General features: G+C 44.7%; 1 protein-coding gene across 4 annotated transcripts in view; it reads left to right on the top strand.

Annotated features, from left to right (window-relative positions):
- The first annotated feature begins 1,437 nt into the window (after positions 1 to 1,437).
- The window catches only part of RFFL (ring finger and FYVE like domain containing E3 ubiquitin protein ligase), an 82,619-nt gene continuing 64,022 nt past the window's right edge, over positions 1,438 to 20,034 (top strand). The window contains exons 1-2 of one of the 4 annotated variants that reach the window (XM_090025739.1): positions 1,462 to 1,592; positions 2,224 to 2,338. The gene's annotated coding sequence lies outside the window, so the exon portion shown is untranslated. Of the gene's footprint in view, positions 1,593 to 1,988; positions 2,143 to 2,223; positions 2,339 to 20,034 lie in introns of those variants that run through there. The other 3 variants (XM_090025741.1, XM_090025737.1, XM_090025738.1) reach the window with 3 other exon arrangements.

Genomic DNA, 20,034 nt, shown 5'->3' with positions numbered 1-20,034 from the left:
GGTGAGATAGGATGAGAGGATTTGTGTGAACAAGAGCAAGACAATGGTAGAGTGACTTAATTTGAGTGAATGGATGAAAGTTGACAGGTTAATGGGAGACTGGAAGGGCTGAGTGAGCAACTCAGGGGAATGAAGCATTGCAAAGTTAAAGAAGCTGTACTAACTGTCCATGAAATGCTATGAAAAGGGGACAGTTTAAAGTGTGCATACACATACATGATTTGAATGATTTCATTGCCTGTATTCATGCAAATTCCATTTTTGCTATGTACCAAGAAAATAAACATGGTCAAATAATAGTCACAAAACTGTACCAATCATATGCTCTCAGTCTGTCCTTTCTCTGGATGAGAGGGATAATCCTGATGCACTACTGCAAGAGTTCAGTGTCACAGTGTCCTCATCCCCTGGATACTGATTGCTACATCCCAGACAGTGAGTTGAAAATGAGAAAGGGACAGCATGTAGTCAGATATCCAAATAGGAAAGGAAGAGAGAAATATGACTGTTATTACTCAGGGATTGTGGAATCGTCATGGGGCTCTGTTGCAAAAGATCTGGAATAAATTGTAAAGGAGAGAAGGATTAAATAAAGGCTCAAGGACAGATGCTGATCAAGTGAACCCTGGCAAGGCCATCAATCTTAAGTGTTGGGTGTAAGCTGCTCAGCGGCTGTAGAGGGAAGACATTTCTCTCCTTGGAAATTAGGTATACCTCTTCTGGTAGCTTTTTGTATTTTCCTCTGAAGCAACGGGTATGGGCTGCTGGTGCATTTGAGGAACATCTCTGGCATGTTGCTTCCTGCCCTGTGTTTGCTTTTCAGGTAAGTAGGGGGGAGAGGCCTCATGACAGCAACTGTCCTGAGCCCTCTGTATTTCAAGCACTTTGAAGAGGAAATGCATGGTGAGAAGTGGTGCATTTCTTTTCAGCCACTGGACCCTGAATTCCTTATTAGTGGTACTGTGGAAAAGTTTTACTTCCTGCTAAAGACAATTTCCCCAGTGCTGGCTAGAAGAGCATGGTGCAAGATGGTTGGTGACCTCAGTGTCATCAAAACGAAGTCATTTTTCATCTGGGTGCTCAGACAGGGCCCTGCTCTCCCTGCGTGATGCTTTTTGCTCTTTGTAAACTGCTCCCGCACCCTGCTTGTGGACTCGGGCTTGGATGATTTCCAATCTCGGTTCCAGCAGTTGGAGAAAGGCACCGCAGGCTCATCCTGAGGTGACGAATTGTGGAAAACGACCCCAGCCGCAGGGGAGCCGCAGGCAGTGCCACTGCAGGCAGGGCGCCGCGGCCAGCGCGGGGGCTACCAGGCGGAGGCCGTAGAGCTAGGCCCGGCCGGCGGCGTAGGGACTACCCCGGCACTGACAGGGGCTGAGCTGCCGCCTCCGCCCTCCGGGGGCGCTGCGGTGGGCGGGGCGGAAGCCGCTCTACCCCCTCCCCCGCCTGTCTCCGCTCTAGTCCTGCGTCTCGGTGGCCGCCGCCCGCCCCGGGCAGTTGCCATAGCGCCGCCGCCGCGCGGGCGGAGGAGGCCGGGACCCGCGCACCCCGCCCGGGGCCGGGGCCGGGGCCGGGCCGGGCTACGCCACCAGGTGAGGGAGCCGGGGTGCCCAGCTCGCCGGGGCTGTCCCTGGCGGCGGCCGGGCCGCGGGGACAGCGGCTTTGGGGCAGGGCCGAGGACGGTCCCTGTGTTGCGGGGCAGGAGTGGCTGGCCCGAGCCCAGCCCCGCGCGGCGCGGCGCTGTGCGGTACCCGGGGCCTCGGCCCCAGCCGGCGGGGCCGGGCGTCCCGCTCGCGGCCGGGCGCGGGACACTAGTATAGGGCCGTTTGTCTCCCCCGGTGCGGGACTGCCTCCGACCTGCCTGCGGGCATATAGGACGCCGCTGCGCTGAGCGAGAGGATCCGCCTGCGAGGCCGCCCTCCGCTTCCTTGTGTTGGCGCCTGCCAAGTCCAGGGTGCGTGTCGTGGGATCATCTTTCTGCTGTCGGCAGAGCAGCGGGCTTTCTTCTTCCAGTAACCCCATGGACTGCAGATTCACGGGGCGTCGAGGGAAATGCTGGTGGTTTTGTTTAAAGCTTTCTCTGTGTTGCATTTTCACAAGTGCTGTCGTCTTTTCTTCAAAAACTATCACAGTTGAGCTTGTGTAAGTCTTAGCGTAAAAATAATATGGATGAACGACGTGTATGTTAAGAGTTATTCCTGTTTTGTTGCTTCTATGTTCTAGGTCCTCACGTCTCCACTTAAGTGAACTCTTGTGTTCCTGTAATGTGTGCTGTGCCCGCCACCTTGGTGTTGGGAAGGGTTTTGCGCTTACAGCTGGGATTGCCCTGTGAATAAATGTAAGGGTCTTAAATGGAACTGTTGTGTCCAGTGAAACAAAATGGTCCATCTAGATCAGTATCTTGTTTCTCAAGAAAGCAAATGCTGGCTGGCTGCTTCAGGTGTGTGAAGCTATTGAACTATAAAGCAATGCAGTTTCAAAGTGCAGTTAGTTGTCAGTAGTAATTAGGCTTTAACTGAAAGCATAGAGCGCTTTCACTGTGATTCATGACTGTACATAAGTGGTTAACTGCCTGGGCCATTGTTAATTCCTGAGATGGAATTAACAATGAGCTGAACTTGAATCCAGATTTCCTCTGGGGGTTCCAGCTTTTGAGCAGAAGGTATTAATATCTTCTTTTTCTATGCTTATACATATCAAAATTAATTAAGATGAAAAAGAAGGCAAAGGCATCTTTAAATTGTACTGTGGACTTGTTGGCATGCTAGGTTTAATCTCTTCTTCCCCATCCCAGACCAGCTGGCCTGCTCTTTGTTTCTGGCTTTAAAGACTTATTTAATTTCAGTATTTGAGAAATACACTTTTTATTTGTACTTGTGTAGCCTTGTAACTTCATCCAGTAGTTTCTTGGTTTCACTTACATGTTATAATCTAGATCAGTGGCTTTCAATCTCTTTTTTTATTTGTGGACACGTAAAACGATTTGAATGAAGGTGCTGCCCCCTTTTGAATTGTAAGCATGGGTATTTACATACTTTGATCATAGTAATCTTTTGTTAGACCCCTTAGACGTAGTCTGCAGACCCCCATAGGTTGAAAACCACTGACCTAGATTATAAATTCCTTGTGGCAGGTACCAGCTTTTCACTAAGTGCTTCTGCAGTGTCTGTATATTTTAGAAGGAATAGTAAACTTCATGCATCAGGTCGTAGGCCAACCTCTAATTATTTGAAAGTGAGACCTCTTGGGGAGCTTGTAGATTTTCTTACATCTGTCTGCTGAGGGGTTTTCATAGCTGCCTCTGACAGACTTGTTGGAGAGAGGCTTCTGGACCAGATGGACATTGGGTCTGATCTGGTGGGAAAATAGCTGTGCTCTTACGTTTGCTTATGGCAGTAACATGTCACACTGATCAGTGCTTAATGGCTTTACCAGAATACAGAGGAAGGCCCATGCCCAATGCTTCTTATGTCTGCTTTGGGCATGGTACAGTTATTTCCAAACTGGGTTTGAAATATACCCAGTATAGCAGAGAAGTTTGGAGGAATGCCTCTGTAAGGTGTATAACTAAGCAAGAAGAAGAATGCAGGGCTTGATCAAAAACCCAGAAGCTGATGGGAGACTTTCCATTGAATTCCCAGGGCTCTGGATCAAGCCTGTGGGAGAATGGAAAGTACAGAGGTTGGAGATGGAAGGCAAGAATGGTTTGGGATATAAATTAAAACTGTTTTAACATGTAGAGGCTACAAGTATGTGGTTTCTGTTCAATTCATACACAATAACTTGTGAACTGTTGTTTCATGTGGCTTAGGTATAGGAGTGACAGGGCTTCTAAGTGTCATTTAGCAGCATTGTTTGGTGGCTTTTTGCATTCGCTTTGAGGCCTCTTGCTGGTACTAATCAGAGAGGGTGTAGCTAGGGAGCAGTGAAAGAGGGTTGACTGGCAGAAGGGAAGAGAGCTTGGTACATATCTCTGGATACGTGTACAGTGAAGTCGACCCTGTGACTGCAGTGTTGTTTAGAGTAAACAACCTGGTATAGCTTTAATTAGATAGCTTGAGTATTTGTATCTGCCTAGCTGCATCACCATGAAGTGTGGAGCTCATTACCAGAGTATTAACTCATTCAAGAAGTTAGGAATTGCCGACAGCAGTATAATCATGGCAGTTAAGAATTCAAACAGTTGCTGTGTTAGTTATTTTAAAGGTATATATCTACCCTGCCGTCTGACTGACTTTGGACTACCAGGGCTAACTACCTCTCTCAGCTGTTTTAAAGCCAGGTTTAGTATGCATACATGACAGCAGTATAGACCTATACTTAGACATTCCCAGACCAATGACATGCTTTCACTGTCAGGTTCTAGCTAATCTGACAGAAACACTTTCCCATCTCTGCTCTTAGACAGTATGCCTCCATGCATCCCCAGAACAGTTTTCTCCTGTCTTCTGTTGAGGAGTAATTTCAGAAGCTTTTTTGACATTGCAGGTAAATGAATACTTTCAACTTCCATCATCCAAAGAGCCATAGGCACAGTGCAAGTGTTATCTCTGTTTCCCAGAAGGGGAAAACTGCGGAGCTAGAGAGATGCCAATCAAACATTGAGTTAATTGCAAAGTTAGAAGTAGAATGTTTATCTTCTTTTTTGGATTCCTCTTCTAAAAGTCAGGCAGCACAGCTTCCCAGAATCAGTGCGTTCATTCTGTTTTTAGGGAATTTTGTGAGGTTATGGAGGTAGCCTTAAAGGACCAGGGTATAACACTGTTATATGAATAATTTATATATACCCCTAGCCTGTCTTTAGAGACTGGTTCATTTTTTCCAAATCTGAGAGCTGGATTTACACTCCCTTCCCCTTCCCTACCCTTATAATTCCTGGAAAACTTTACTGATTTGTGTTTTTTGTTTTTGTTTGCATGGACTCGCACATTAATGACCTTCCAGTCTTTAGAAACAGTTGCTACTTTTTGAGACGTATCTTTTTTCAGTATCTCCAATATCTTTGAAGGCTTGGTAGGTACTACACTTGAGATTCTTGGTTTGCTTCAGAGTACTAACTTTTTTTGGGATAAAGCTATGCTCTGACTTCCTACACCCAATAACTTTGGAATAGTCATTTCAATATCACTCTCCAATAAAAAATTAAAATATAAATTTAACTTCAAAACTTCATTTCCCCCCTCTATTCTTTAAGTTTTGAAATTTGCAGGTGTTTTGCTTGAGAGAATATTTTTAAATAGCATAGTGATTTTTTTTCATGTTATCCTTTAATCTGCTGTCAGTTTTAATATCCACTGGTTTAAAATTTCATTAATCTCTTACAAGAATCAAAGCTAATCTTTTATAGTAACCACTATTATAGATGGACAGAATAGGAGCTCCTTTGGGTGTTGTCTTCTGTGTTTTACAGAAGATTAAGGACTTGTCCAGGCACACAGATTGCTGTAGTTTATATAGCTACACCCAGGAGACATCTAACCAGTTATGAACAGAATTGCATTGGTTTGGCTTTCCCAGGCAGCTAGACTAATGCCAGAGTGCTCTTCTACAGAGCTATAACAATTTAGTTACACTAATGCTAAACCACACCTTCAGTTAGATTCCTGCAACTTGTGTGTAGTGATCCTATCTACCTCCTTTGTCAGTGTCAAAACAACTTGCCCTGAAAACAGTGGCTTCTGGCTTGGTAAGTAGCTTTCAAGTGTGAAACCGGAATGTCTCATTCACTCAATTGCATTTGAGGTAGTTAAAATCACCCTGGGGTACTATTTGTTCGTGATCAGTTATTTATAGGGCTTCTGTTTACATTTTATGATGACATTGTTTGCAGGCTTGCGTCATGCATTCAGGGTTTTTTTTTTTTTACACAATCATGTCCGTGTTCCCTTGGAACATTTTCTTCTTCAGTTAGCAGTGGCATTCTTGGGATGGGAGGGGTCACTGGTAGCAAGTTAGAGGAACTACATTGCACAGCACATACTGATCTATCACAGCTGGGCAACAACTGCAACTGGTAACCCTGCTAGAGTCCCTGTGAGGAGTCCTTTCTAAATAGAGCCGAATTGGTTAGATCCTTTGTCCTTAGAGCTATTTTGAATGAGCTGCTTTTATTGATCCAATGGAGTAGATTGCCAACAGGTACTTGTCTTTGTAGCTTTTAACACAAATGGGTCCATTTTTTATGTTCAGTACATTATATTAAAGAAAGAGAAATGGGTTTTATTTCTGTTTAACAAAGTTATTCTTTTGGTTTGGATGCTGGAAATTCCTCCCATGTATGCCAAGCATTCTGGAGTAGCTGCAAAAGCGAGTGAAATGTCAAGCTTGATGGATTGGTAGAGTTTTTTTTGGTGGGTAAACAATAATGAAACTGTTAGATGTTTGCAAAGAAACACTGCTGCCTGTGTGCAGACTTTGCACTGGAGAAAGTTTCAATTGTTCCAAAGCAGGGCTGTTTCTAAAATGCAGCTTCTGTGGCTAGTTGCACAGCTGTCTAAATTGGTTGCTGTCTTCAGGCCATTACAAAATACTTTTGAAAACTATTTATTTTTCTGATTCCAAGTAAAGCTGTCTTTGCCATCCCTTCCCATTATACGATCAAAAACCTAAAAATTGAGAGAGCCGACACTTTATGATATTTTGAATTCAGAGAATGTTGGAGTTGGGAACTCTAGCTTCTTTGTACTTGAGGCTTATGCTCTCAGTGGCTGTGCCTTGTGGTTTTTAGAGAAATTGAGGAACTTGTCAGTTGTTGCTTGTGATCCCTTGCTACCTTATAAGGTCAGTAAACTTCTGGTCTGTGTTGCTGTTTCATATCCTTTCTATGCACAGGGCTCTCCATTAGATTTCTTGGTGGCAGAGCATGTTTGCTATAGAGCCCCTTTTTATACAGAAAAGAATTGCAAGGCAGTTGAGCAAAAGCACCTAATTAAATGTTTGCTTCCTTTACCCTTTTTGTAGTAACGTATGCCAGAGTTTTCTTCCTGAGAAGAAGACTTCATTGAAAAGTCAGTATATTATGCCAGAATGGAAGTTAGAAGTCACTAAATCAGCATTGTGATTTCATTTTGGGAAAGAAAGTAAGAAATAGCTGAAAAAAATAAAAATATATTCTTTAAATTTCCAGTAGCATTGCAGCTAGTTGTCCTAACAAGATATTAAGTATATAAAAAAATTCCTATTCATGAATTCAAAATATAGAAAAAATGTGTATTTATATATATTTTGCAAATAATGCACTTAGGATCAAAATTGTGGGTTTTTAAAGCTAGAACTGGCTTTTAATTACCACTAACGATGTCTATAGCATTTTACAATGGTGTAAAAAAAATCTCTGAATTTCTATTTTACTGACTAAAATCCTATTTGTAATTTAGACTGAAATGTATAAGCTATAAAAACTTGAGCTGTCAAGATAGTAAATTTTGTATAGCGTAACTGTTTCAGTTCATCTTTAAATGTATTGCAAGATATAATTATTTAATATAATATGAAGAGGAAGGCAGTCCATAAAGGCCCTTAATAAAGCCATTTTATAAAGTAGAACATATGGAGAATTCCGGATTAATTCACAAAGGCTTTATTTTATCTGAGAGACAGTAAGCTAATACTCTTTGGAATGTGTCCTATCAATCAATCATTCTGTGAAGGTGTGCAGGGCTTGGCTAAACCCATGTATACTTAGTAAGAGGTTCCTGCTGAAGTGTAAAATTGCTTTTCCTTATGTTAGTGATTCTAAATGCTTACTTTGCAACAACTTTTAATTACTTCTGTTTTGTTTGTTAGAACAGAAGCAAGGTTAAATTTGGGTTTTCTAAGGAGTATCAGTGTTTCTTAAAAGTTTTTGATAGTAAAATGTAATGTGAATAAAGCTGATAAAAATTTCCACTTATAATATTATTTACTTGTTTTATCAGCTATTGTTCTGGGTTGCAAGGGGAATGCAACATCAAGACTTTCATTAAGTCTCTATTTTTAGTTTATACAGTCAACTTAGAAGTAATGGTGTCTATACCCCCCCCCCCCAATATCATAATCTAAAAACCCAGGACAACTTCCTTTACAGAAAAAAGTGCACCTCATTTGGTTGCTTCCATCAGATGTTGCCTTCCTTCTCACCTGTCAAGGTACTGTTTGTATTTTCCCTTCTGTATACTGATGGGCATTTTAAAATTAAAAGATAAAAATTGTCCTATTATTGAAATGCAACTGGCAGAGTGGTTTGGAGGCTTTTACTTAATCTGAGAATATTATTCTAAAGATGGCCTATCAAAGGTCTTAGAAATAAATGGAGTTTTGCTACCTTTTGGCTTTTACACACTATATAAAGAAGGCCTGAAAATCTTTTTTTATTTTTCTGGTTTTTTTGTAAACTTTAAATCGTCAGGAACTTCCCATTTGGGGCTCAGTTTGTTGCTGGAGAATTTCTTGGGGCGGGGGGAAGAGGGTGGTTTAGATGTTGGTTGCGAGCTCTGAAAGAACAGAGGTACCAAAACTTTAACAAAAGAGATTTCTTCCAAATGCTTGACACACTGGCTTTGAATAGGTATTAACAGAACAGAGCAATTCCGATATCTTATAGGTATGCTGGCATCTTAAAAAAAATGCAGTACCATTGTGAATTTATTGTGGCACCTGCAATGACCTGGATGTTGTGTAAGCTTGAGAAGGCCTGGGACCTGTCCAAATGGATCTTATATTGATGGGGGCTTCTAGGGCAGTGGGGGCCAATCTGTTTGGCAGATTCTAATCTGCCATTCTAATTCCCTTCCCCTGCACGATCAGCTGCTCTGTTTTCTGCTCTCCACCCTGTGCTTCTTGCCTGTTCTGCTGCTCTGCTTTCTGCTCCCTGCCCTATCTTCCACTGTGCTGCATGTCCCTTCCCTGCTTTGCCATGGACCACACAGGCACTTGTGGCACTTGAGCCACAGATTGGCCACTCCTGTTCTAGAGTTTGCTACTTGTGAGCTCAACTGGTTTTCCCAGGGGTTGCCACATTAGATTTCACCAGTCTTCTAATCAGTTTAGTCTCATATTTCTCTAGCATCTAAATTTTAGAAAGTTTTTTTTCCTGTTCATCATAGTAAGAAAAAATAGGCAACAAGACAGCACATTGCAGTATACAGAGAGCAGGATAGAGATGGCTACCTACATCTTTCATATAGGAAGGTGCAATATGGAATTTTTTTGTCTTTATTGGTATTGTTTATCCTTATGGGGCCCTAAGGTGTTCATTGATGTAAATATGATTAAAGGAAAAAGTTAACAGCTGATGCCAGTGGATAAGCTTATTATTAGACTTAAGCTCATCCCTTGCATTCTAGATGCTATATTAATATGTTGATAGATAGATAGAAAACTAGATAGATAAATGGTACTATATACTTGCAAATTGCTTTGTAGAAATTGATTCTTAATTCCACTCCCTTGTCCCTGCCTCCCTCACCCTCCTTACTTCCCATGCTACCTGTATTTTATAACCAAGGAAATTGCAGCCCAGAGAACTGACTTCCCATTGGTAACAGAGCTAGAAACTGAAACCAGTCCTGACTCTGTTCACTGCCATGAGTCGGACCGTATTCTCTTCTGGTAACTGAATTTAAAGCAACTCTCCATCTTATAAAATTTGCAGAATTTCAAGCTCTACGGATACAACCTTATACCCCCTGAAGCTCTACAGATAGGTGTACTTATTCTGATGGATGCCAAAAGAAGTCACTACTTACGTTAAGTCAAAAATAGATGCATGTGTTTAATGTGAAAGTTCACCTTTATGAAAATGAGCATTTCTTAGTTTACATGCACTTTTTGGACTTTGTCACATGTTCACTTGGAATGTTGTGATGTATTGCTATGTGTTAGTATAGTATCACACATTTACCTTCAACAGTTGCAAATCATGGGGCTATAGTGACCTGTTGAAGTTAGGGCATGTTAAGGAGATAATCTCTGTCTGAAAGGAAGCGACTTTGGCAACTCTAAGGAGGCACTTATTCAACTGCTTAAACATAAAGCTGCTTGCGTTTCAACTGCACTTAGCAATAAGTTGAATGTTTGGTGCTACCCTATGACTTCTGTTTTTTTTTAATTCATAGTTCTACTCCAGGGGTCGGCAACCCCCGAGTATGGCACGTAAGGCCATTTTGCTTGGCACACCACAGCCAGCCCCAGCTCTGGTTAGCTGCTGCCAGCAACAGAGCCTGGACTGCTCCCAGCAGAGCTTGCAGCATCCCAGCTGCCTACTGGGAGCAGCCTGGGCTTCTGGTTGGCAGCAGCTACCCAGAGCTGGGGCTGGCTGCAGCCAGGAGGCTGCAAACAGCTGCGCCAGGCTCCGGAGCCGCGGTATCAGCTCTATACTAGTGCATGCAGGCATTCCTCGGAGTGGGCAGTGGGGGAGGGGCCTGAGGCAGCGCAACCCTGGTTTCTTCCTCCGCTCCCGGCACAGAGCTGGTGACTGGGCTTTGGAGCCTGGGGCAGCTGTTTGTAGCCAGCCTGGGCTCTAGGCAGCTGCAGCAAGCAATGGGCAGGCTGCAAACAGCTCTGCCAGGCTCCACAGCTCCGGCATCAGCTCCATGCTGGTGGCGACTGTGTGTGCACCTTGGAGTGGGCTGTGCTGTCCGCTGTGAGGTGCGCATGCAGTTGCTGCCAGCATGGAGCTGATGCAGAAGCTGTGGAGCCCAGCGCAGCTGTTTTCAGCCTGCTTGCTGCAGGTGCCCAGGCTGGGGGGCAGGGGCTTTGGGGGGGGCACAAGCAGGGCATCCTGCCATGTACCCCCCGCCTTCATTTTGTTTTTCTGGCATGCCAGCAATCCGGCACCTTCCAAGGTAGGCATTGTGGTGTTTTTCGGCACTCCATCCAAAAAACGTTGCCTACCCCTGTTCTGCTCGTTAGCTGTCGAAAGGTCACTGGCTAAAGCGGCAATAAAAGGGGCAACATAACAGAATTCTTTGGCAGAAAGAACTTGTCTCTCATTTTTGTGCTCAGATGTGAGATAATACCATTTGTAAACCACAACAGTGTTTCTTGATCCCTGGTATGAAGCTGTTGAGCACAGAAAAACATCTTCAGAGAATACATAATTTCTTAGAACTCTTGTACTCTTCTGTAGTTTATATCAGATGACATGCAAAGAAAAAATTCTGCCTATTCCATTTGAACATGAACTTCAGATGTTGTTATTAATATTAATATTTACTTCCTTTTGCCTCTGCTCACTTAGGGACCTTACTGAGTAAGCCAGGGAGATAGGGCTGGAGTATAGCCTCTCATTCCCATTTCTTGGATTATCCAGATGGATGAATTCAAATTCGGGTTGCATTTTCTTTCTCATTTTACTGAAAACCATCTTCAGATTATAAATGAACATGCACTTTTTCCATTTAAATAGAAACCACCTGTCAAAGTTGAGCAATATGTGCTCTACCGTAAAAGAAAAATTTGGTGGGGACTTCCAGTGGAAATGACTCTAGTGTCTTGGTATCTGTGCTAATGTATACCATATACATTGAATAGCTAATCTGACATGTTTTCCTCAAAGGAGGGACTTTTTTCCTCATCCCTCCCACTCATTTTGAATTATGAGGAAGAAACTACTAGCAAGGTCAGCCAATCATCATGACCTTTCATTATGCTGAAATCTTGAACAGTTCAAAATTATCCATTTGAGATGCCAGTTAAAATGACACAGCTCTCCTTTCTGCAGTATGTGGTTGTAGAAGCTGGTTACTTTGTATCTTTTTTTCTTCTGCAAACAAGCAGGAGGGAAACAGTTTGATGCTGTTTTTTCTCTTTCTTTTCTTTCTTTTTGCATCACACACTTATTTTAGCATAATTAAATGTTTAACTTGTCAGAAGGCTCTAGGCATCATCCTGTTGTAGGGGGAGACTCCTTGGGATGTGAAGGTGTCTCTTCAGAGACTCTTATCTGACCTGCTGGTTTAGGGGACAGCATCCTTAGCCAACTCCTGGCACATGTGGCTATCAGGAGCAGTGAGTAAGTAGGCAAGCCCTTGAAGCCAGTCCAGGTCCAGAATAGTCTGGGAATGAAGAGCTGTCCCGTGTAACACTGAGAGGTGTGAATGGCTTCATTTATCTCAACAGTGTGTCATCTAGGAAACCTACATATGCCTGAAAACAATATTAGTGTTTGTCCAGCAGTTTATTCCTTGCTTTTTTAGTACATGAAAAGATCAGCTTTGTTGAAACTGAGGTAGTATTAGTGATTAGAGAAGACACACACTTGCCAAAGCTGAAAAATCTGTCCTCTGCAAAGGCCTTAATTTCTGTCCAGAAGAGCACCCAAATAAGATACTACAATGTTGAGAGCTAGAAGAATTTTGTTGACACCTCAATCTGAAGAAATATTTCCACAACCAAAAGGAATCCATTTTCAACATGAATTTATCTGGTGACAACATCAATTAAAAAAATCAATGCCAAAAAATCCAAAAAAACCTTAGACTCGACACCTAACAGTGGATGAAATTTACACCTTGATTGCTACATTACCTGCTTCAGAGAAAGAATGAACAATTAAATACTCAACAGCAAACACCACTATAACAACTTTTCCCTCTCAGAAAGAAGGGCCATAGAATCTCTAAAATTCAACCACCAAAATAGTAATGAAACCAGTATATAAAGGAGGAGCTATAGTTATCCTCAACCATGAAGACTACATAAAAGAAACCAACAGATAACTCTCTGACACTACCTACTGTAAAAAACTAGAGGAAAATCCTACTCCCCTTTTCTCAAAACCACCGTCACATCATTTCTGTCAGAACTACAAGAAAAACTTCAGACACAGGTCCCTCCACTACCCAATCCAGGGACTTTTTACCTGCTCCCTAAAATCCACAAACAAGGAAACCCTGGCAGAGCTATCATTTCTAACCATGGAACCCAACGAAAGAAATATCAGGTTTCATGTAATCCATCTTAAAACAAATCGTCACCCAAAGACCAAGTTTCATCCAAGACACAACTGACTTCCTGCGAAAACTCAAACGTAGACCACCTTCCCAGCAATATCCTCCTAGCCACCATGGATGTCACTAACTTATACACCAAAATCCCACACCAAGATAGCATCCAAGCCCACCTCCCATGTCTACAGGAACAAGATTACAACTCAGAGTACAGACCTCAGGATATCACTGAACTCATATACTTCATCCCCACATGCAGCAACTTCAGTTTCAATAACCAATGCTTCCTCCAGACTATGGGCACAGCTATGGGCACCAAAATGGCCCCTCAATATGTCAGCCTTTTTATGGCCCACCTAGAAGAAGATTTCCTCAAGGACTGTACCAGCAAACCCTTACTATTCCTGAGATACACAGATGACATCACCATCTGGACCAAAACCCTGCAGTCTCTGATTTTTACCCAAAATTCAACAATCACCATCCCTCCATCAGACTATTGCTTGAATTCTCTACAACACCAGCATTTCCTTTTTGAACACCATGATCAATTCCCAGTAAGTGCAGGGTCATAAGCTCACGTTGATTAAGTCCCTGCCCTTTGTACACACCGCCTGTCGCTACTACCGATTGGATGGCTTAGTAAGGTCCTCGGATCGGCCCCATGATCAATATCCAAGATGGTTCAAGATGGTAAAATTCAAAATAAGAAACCTGTGGAACAACATACATATCTACACAGAACCAGCAATCGCCTTAAACACACCAAGAAAGCTGTAATTTACAGCGAAGCTCTCTGATACCACCAAATTTGCAGCGAGGAAATGTTATACATCTCATCCAGTGCACCAAATGCCCTGATGAAAAATATGTATGAGAAACCAAGCAACAACTGTGCACCAGAATGAACGTGAGCTGAAAATCTATCGAAGACAAGAATACCCAACTACCTGTGGAGGCACACTTCTCACAAGTAAATCACTCCTCCTATCTCTCACCTCTAATCCTCAAAGGGAACTTACAAAACACCTTTTGTGGATGAGCCTACTGTTGCAGAGCTCTCAGGTGCCCTGCGACTTAGAGCAGAAATGGCTCGGGAGAGACCCCTAGTGGCAGGAAGGGGGAAGCGCAGCTGCCAGTTACCAGGACTGCAGGTGCTGGTTACCCTAGCAACCAGGGAAACCTAGAGACAGGAAGGGGTGGAGCTTAGCCCTCAAGCCCAGGTAGAAGGCCAGGAGGGCAGTTCCCCTCCAGCAGCCTTCAGCCAGAACAAAGGGGAGAACTCTGACAGTGGGAACATCCCGTGGTTCCTGCTGGGGGTTGATGTGTTCTCTCTCTCTGGTAGGGAGGGATTTGTATTTTTGACTAGAACGGTCTAGCTTTTATGTTGTAGCCCAGGGGCTTTGCGTTTTGTGTTTACTGTTTCACTGGAGGACTGGGTGAGGCTATTAGGGGTTGGAGGAGGCTTCATAGGGACTCCACAGTAGCGTGGAGGTTCCTGGTGCTGGAGAGGGTGCAGCATTGTTTGGGGTGCGTGGGCCCCAGCTCCAGAGTTTGGGGGCAGTGAGAAGCCCCAGAGCCAAAGGAAGGGGGCAGGGAGGAGCCCCGGAGTTTGGGGGCAGTGAGGAGCCCCAGAGCCAAAGGAAGAGGGCAGTGAGGAGCCCCGACTGAAGGGGGCAGCGAGGAGCCCAGCGTTGGCATGGGTGAGAAGTCCTGAAACGGGCACTGTGGGACAAGGTAGAGGGCGCCAGTAGGGGCACAGGCTCTGAGATGAGCTAGAGGGCGCTGGCGAGGGTGCAGGTGGAGGGATAAGCCAGGGGTTGTCCACGCGGCAGGGAGTAGGACAGACCTGACCAACACCAGATACATCTGTGAGGCTTGGGCTGCGGTATAAGGGGAGAAAAGGAGCCGCAGATAGTGCCTAAGGCACCGAGACCAAAAATAGGCAGCCTCCCATTTGATTAAGATCTTTCAATCAATCAAAATAACAACAAGGCATGGCAGGCGAGAAGGCGGGCGGTTGGCCCTTGATCGGTGTTGCGGGGTCATGAATAGATGGCCCCGGGGGAGCACAACTGTCACACCTACAAACTTTACTTCATAAATCTACTGGATACAAAAAATCATGGACTCAATATAGACATCGGATTTATGACACATTACAATCTGCCTGACAGCCGATTCACCAGGTACCTGCCTGACCTGACCTTTTACATTCTTCTTTTTCCACATCTTTTCTCCCCTCCTCTTCCCTACTTTTCTGCCCTTTGGTTTCCCTGATTTCCAGCTATTTCCTTTTTCATTGTTAGCCTTTTTTTTACCTTGTATTATTACTACTCTAGTGTTTCCCTTTGGCCTCGTTATCCCCTGCCTTCTCCCTCCCTCTCCTGCTTTACCCTTTTATTTTTCTAATTGCTACCTATTTTTATTTTCACCAACATCCTGTCACACTTTTAGGTTCTCTCAGTCCTGTTTTCGTGATCACATACTATTTCCTTTTTTGCAGACTGCATCTTTTCTACCTTGTATTCTATCACTGCAGTGTGTCCCTTTTGGCTTTTTTCTCCCTCCCTTGCCGCCTTTATCTTTTGTCTTTCTAATTTCTACCTATTTACATTTTCACTGACATCTTGTCACACTTCTAGCTTCTCTCTTTCCTTGGAATCTCAGACCAGCAGAGACTCCCTATGCCTGAAGAAGGGTGATTCTGCCTGAAAGCTTGCCAAGAACTTTTTTCTGACTACTGGGTTGGTTTAATAAAAGATGCATCTACTCAAAGATATCACATCTACCTTGCCTGCCAGTGATTAGAGAAGACATTTTATAGCACAAACTTCGCCCTTCCTGGAAGCTGTCAGCACATCAAATAGTCAAAATATATAGAAAATCTGGAGAAAAACACCATGCTATTTGTTACAAGTGCTCAAATTGAAAGTGTCCATCTTTGATGCTAGGAAACTACACCTTGTCGTGAAAAACATATAATCTTAAGGTGATAATATTGCAGCATACTATACTTTGGTAGGAAGCCACAGATCGTAAAGACACTCCTGCTGTAGACTGCAGTAGTATGCCTGCTGACTGGGGAGTTGAGTGAAGTTGATCACTTTATTTTGTTCATGTTTCTGTTTGCCTATCAAGCATTGTTTCATGTTTGAAGACATGATGCTTTAGGGCCCTCAGTGAGCTGGGTGTGAGCTGTTTAACAGATCTTCTGTTATCAAGACGATTGTAATCCATAGGGATGATGAGAGTCACAACTGATAGAGATTAGTTGGAGCTGGAGACAGAGACTTCTTGGCAAACAGCCAAGGCTTCCATGAAAAAATGAGAACAAGCTTATAACTGACTCTGTTTAGTGCTAAATGACCAGCAATCCTTTATGTTCAGGTTTTTCTCCTCTTCTCTGTCTTTATTAAGACTGCATGCATTTCATCCATTCACCATGTGAAATTTCTCCTTTAAAGGCTTCCAACCTGAAGGGGCTGCTTGGGATTGGGGGGGGGGTCGGGGGTGCTGTGTTCACATGGCAGTCAGGCAGCATGGTGGAGAGCAGCTCCTGCAGCTCCCTCCAGGTAAGTATGGGGCGGGGGGGCATAGGCACCACAGGCGGGCGGGGGGGGATAGGTTTCATGGCAAGGCAGAGATGTGCCCTCCAGATTTCTGCACCCACAGCACCTGTAGCTGGGCTGGACCAGCTCTGGGTTGGAGCCACCTCTGTGGTTGAGCAGGTGGAACCCAGTGTGGGAGGGAGCCCCACACTGCCATGGCTGCCAAGGCATCCTCTGTCTGCACAGCAGCAGCAGGGGGCACAACTCTGTGCTGGTGCCACACCTCAGTCTGGTGGCATGGCACTCCCTCCTGTGCTGGATCCCGCCCACTGGGCTGTGGAGGAGGCTTCTGCCTGGAGCTGGTTTGGCCAGACTGCAGCCCCGTGCCTTGCTGTGGGCACAGAAATCTGGAGGGGCATGTACCCCTCCACCACATTGCCCATACCCCACCTTCCTCACACACCTACTCCCTTCCTCGTACATGGGGGGGCTGGGCCCTGGGAGCGGGGAGCACCAGGTCAAGAGTGAGGGCCATCAGCAGGGCTGGGGAGGGGCTGTGGGTCAGGAGTGAAGGGCAAGGCCTGCGAGCCGCTCTGAAGCACCTGCAGCATCCCATGTATGATGGTGGGGGTGCTCTTTCTGAAGCTCATTGAACAAGCTTTATTAAAGTGCTGCCATTCTGATGCTGATACCTATATATATATAGCAGTGTTTCATTTTAATCACAGAAAAAATGGGTTTTTGAATAAGATGATTGGGGGGGGGGGTCAGGGATTATCAAATAATTTGGGATTTTTAAACAGAAAACCAAGACCTCTGGTGTGTTACAATATCTGAACAGTTCAGGTGTTTTAATGTAACAAGATTCAGACCTAGTTAAGGATTACCTGGAGGTTCAGACCTAGTTAAGAATTATCTGGAGGGCTTAGATATATCCAAGTCGGCGGGCCCGGATGACCTTCATCCACGGGTGCTGAGGGAATTGGCTGGTGTCATTGTGGAGCCATTGGCATGGCTATTTGAGGACTCCTGGTGCTCGGGCCAAGTCCCTGAGGACTGGAAAGGGGCCGATGCGGTCCCTATTTTCAAGAAGGGGAGGAAGGAAGAGCCTGGCAACTACAGGCCAGTCAGCTTCACTTCTATCCTGGGGAAGGTCTTTGAAAAAATTATCAAGGGCCACATTTGTGAGAGCCCTGCAAGGGAAGTGATGTTGAGGGGTAACCAACACGGCTTCGTGCCAGGCCGATCCTGCCTGACTAACCTGGTCTCTTTCTATGATCAGGTAACAAAGAGCTTAGATGTGAAGGAGGAAGTCGATGTCATCTTCTTGGACATCCAGAAGGCCTTCGACACAGTGACCCACCCAGTTCTGGTGGGCAAGCTGAGGGACTGTGGCATTGGTGAATGCACGCTTACATGGGTGGCAAACTGGCTCCAGGGGCACACCCAGAGGGTGGTGGTGGACAGGTCAGTGTTGACCTGGGAGGGTGAGGGCAGCGGAGTGCCCCAGGGCTCAGTCCTTGGGCCAGTGCTGTTCAACATCTTCATTAGCGACCTGGACGAGGGTGTGGAGAGCACCCTGTTTAAGTTCGCTGATGACACCAAGCTGTGGGGTAAAGTGAATACATCGGCAGGCAGGGACCGCATCCAGGCAGACCTGGGTAGGTTGGAGAAGTGGGCGGATCTGAACAGGATGCAGTTCAACAAGGATAAATGCAGAGTGCTGCACCTGGGGAGAGGGAGCCAACATTATGGTTATAGGTTAGGGGCTGCCCCTCTCGGCAGCACAGAGGCAGAGAGGGATCTTGGAGTCATGATTGACTCCAGGATGAATATGAGTCGCCAATGCGATGAAGCAATAGGCAGAGCCAACCGCACCCTGTCATACATCAATAGGGGCATTACTAACAGGTCCAGAGAGTCTTGCTCCCCCTCTGTGCGGCACTGGTCAGGCTGCAGCTGGAGTGCTGTGTCCAGTTCTGGGCGCCACACTTGGGGAAGGATGTGGAGAACCTAGAGGGGGTCCAGAGGAGGCCAGTCGTATGGTTGTGGGCCTCCGTGGCCAGCCATATGAGGAGAGGCTGAGGGACCTGAATCTCTTCAGTCTCCACAAGAGGAGACTGAGGGGGGATCTTGTGGCTGCCTACAACTTTATCAGGGGCCAGCAACAGGGACTCGGGGAAAGTCTGTTCACCAGGGCCCCCCTTGGAGTCACCAGGAACAATGGCCACAAGCTGAGGGAGGATAGGTTTAGGTTAGCTATTAGGAAAAACTACTTCACAGTAAGGGTGGCCAGAGCCTGGAATAGGCTTCCCAGAGAGGTGGTGCTCTCACCTTCCCTTGACATCTTCAAAAGGAGACTGGATAGGCACCTGGCTGGGGTCTTATGTCCCCTCCCACCCCCAGTGCTCCTTCCTGCCCACGGCAGGGGTCAGACTCGATGATCTGTCTAGGTCCCTTCCCACCCATTGATTGTAGGATTCTATGAAGCTTATTTTTTACTGGAACAAACAGCTTGCGCATCTTTTGTGTGTGAATAAGTGAATGTTTCGATAGGATATTTTACTTTTTGGTTCTTTGGAACAGTCAAGGGAGACTTATTCAGAGGTTGCTGGAAGTTCTTTGGGGAGTTGGTAAAATAAAAACACTGGTTGAAATAGTGGTAATAAAGTGTTTTAAAACTACTCGGATAACTATATCCTTCATTAGTATTTTTGTATGTTTGAGTTAACTTGATGAAAGGAACTTGATGATTTGCAAGAAAATTGAGCAGAATTTGGCAAAAGTTCTATTTTCCGATAGTGGAAACTTCTAGAGGCTTGATTTTGATGGCTAGCCAGAGGAGCTCTTTTTTAGTAAACAAAGCCTGACTTCAGATCAATAAACAGTTAATTCTGAAATAGTGTAAACTTCAGTGGATCAGTCCTCTTTCAAAATAAAACAGAACTTCTTACTTACTCATTCCTACATCTTGTTTAGTGATTCTCAACCAGGGTGTTGCAAAATCCTATGAAGGGTGCCCCAGTTTGTGAGGAGATAAGCAGATAAGTGCAGGCTCAACCTTGTCCATAACTGCTAAATTCCCCAGCCCTTCTGCAAGTACTGCAGTATATAAATTAGTTTATGGAATTGGGTGCCATTCAATTCATAAAAGTTTATGGAAGCGTGTCTTAAGTCCAGTGAGGGGTGCTTAAAGCCCCAAAATACTGAGAGCCACTGAGTTAGCAGTTTATTCCAAGTTTTAATCAAAAAAGAGAAGATTGAATTTGTGGTTAAGATATCAAGGCAGGGGAGTCCAAATATAAGGTTACTATTCCTGTCCAAGCTCTGGACTTCTAGTACAATGTTAGGCAAGTCCCTTTGCCTTTGTTATTGCAGTTTCCTTAATCCTAAAAAGAGAATAAGGGATACAGCGTGTAGCTATATTGATCTACTGGCAAAAGGAATCAGAACTTGTGGTAGAGGTGATATCTTTTATTAGACCAACTAGATGTTTGCAAGCTTTTGGTCACACTCATCCTTCCTCAAAAAAGGCATTGAGCACTTCAGCCTTT

Source organism: Crocodylus siamensis, chromosome 13 (genome assembly GCF_052110815.1).
Source record: "Crocodylus siamensis isolate JL-2025a chromosome 13, ASM5211081v1, whole genome shotgun sequence".
NCBI lineage: Eukaryota > Metazoa > Chordata > Crocodylia > Crocodylidae > Crocodylus > Crocodylus siamensis.
The sequence above is the reverse complement of the archived record's forward strand: the minus strand, read 5'-3'. Positions and strand labels throughout refer to the sequence as shown.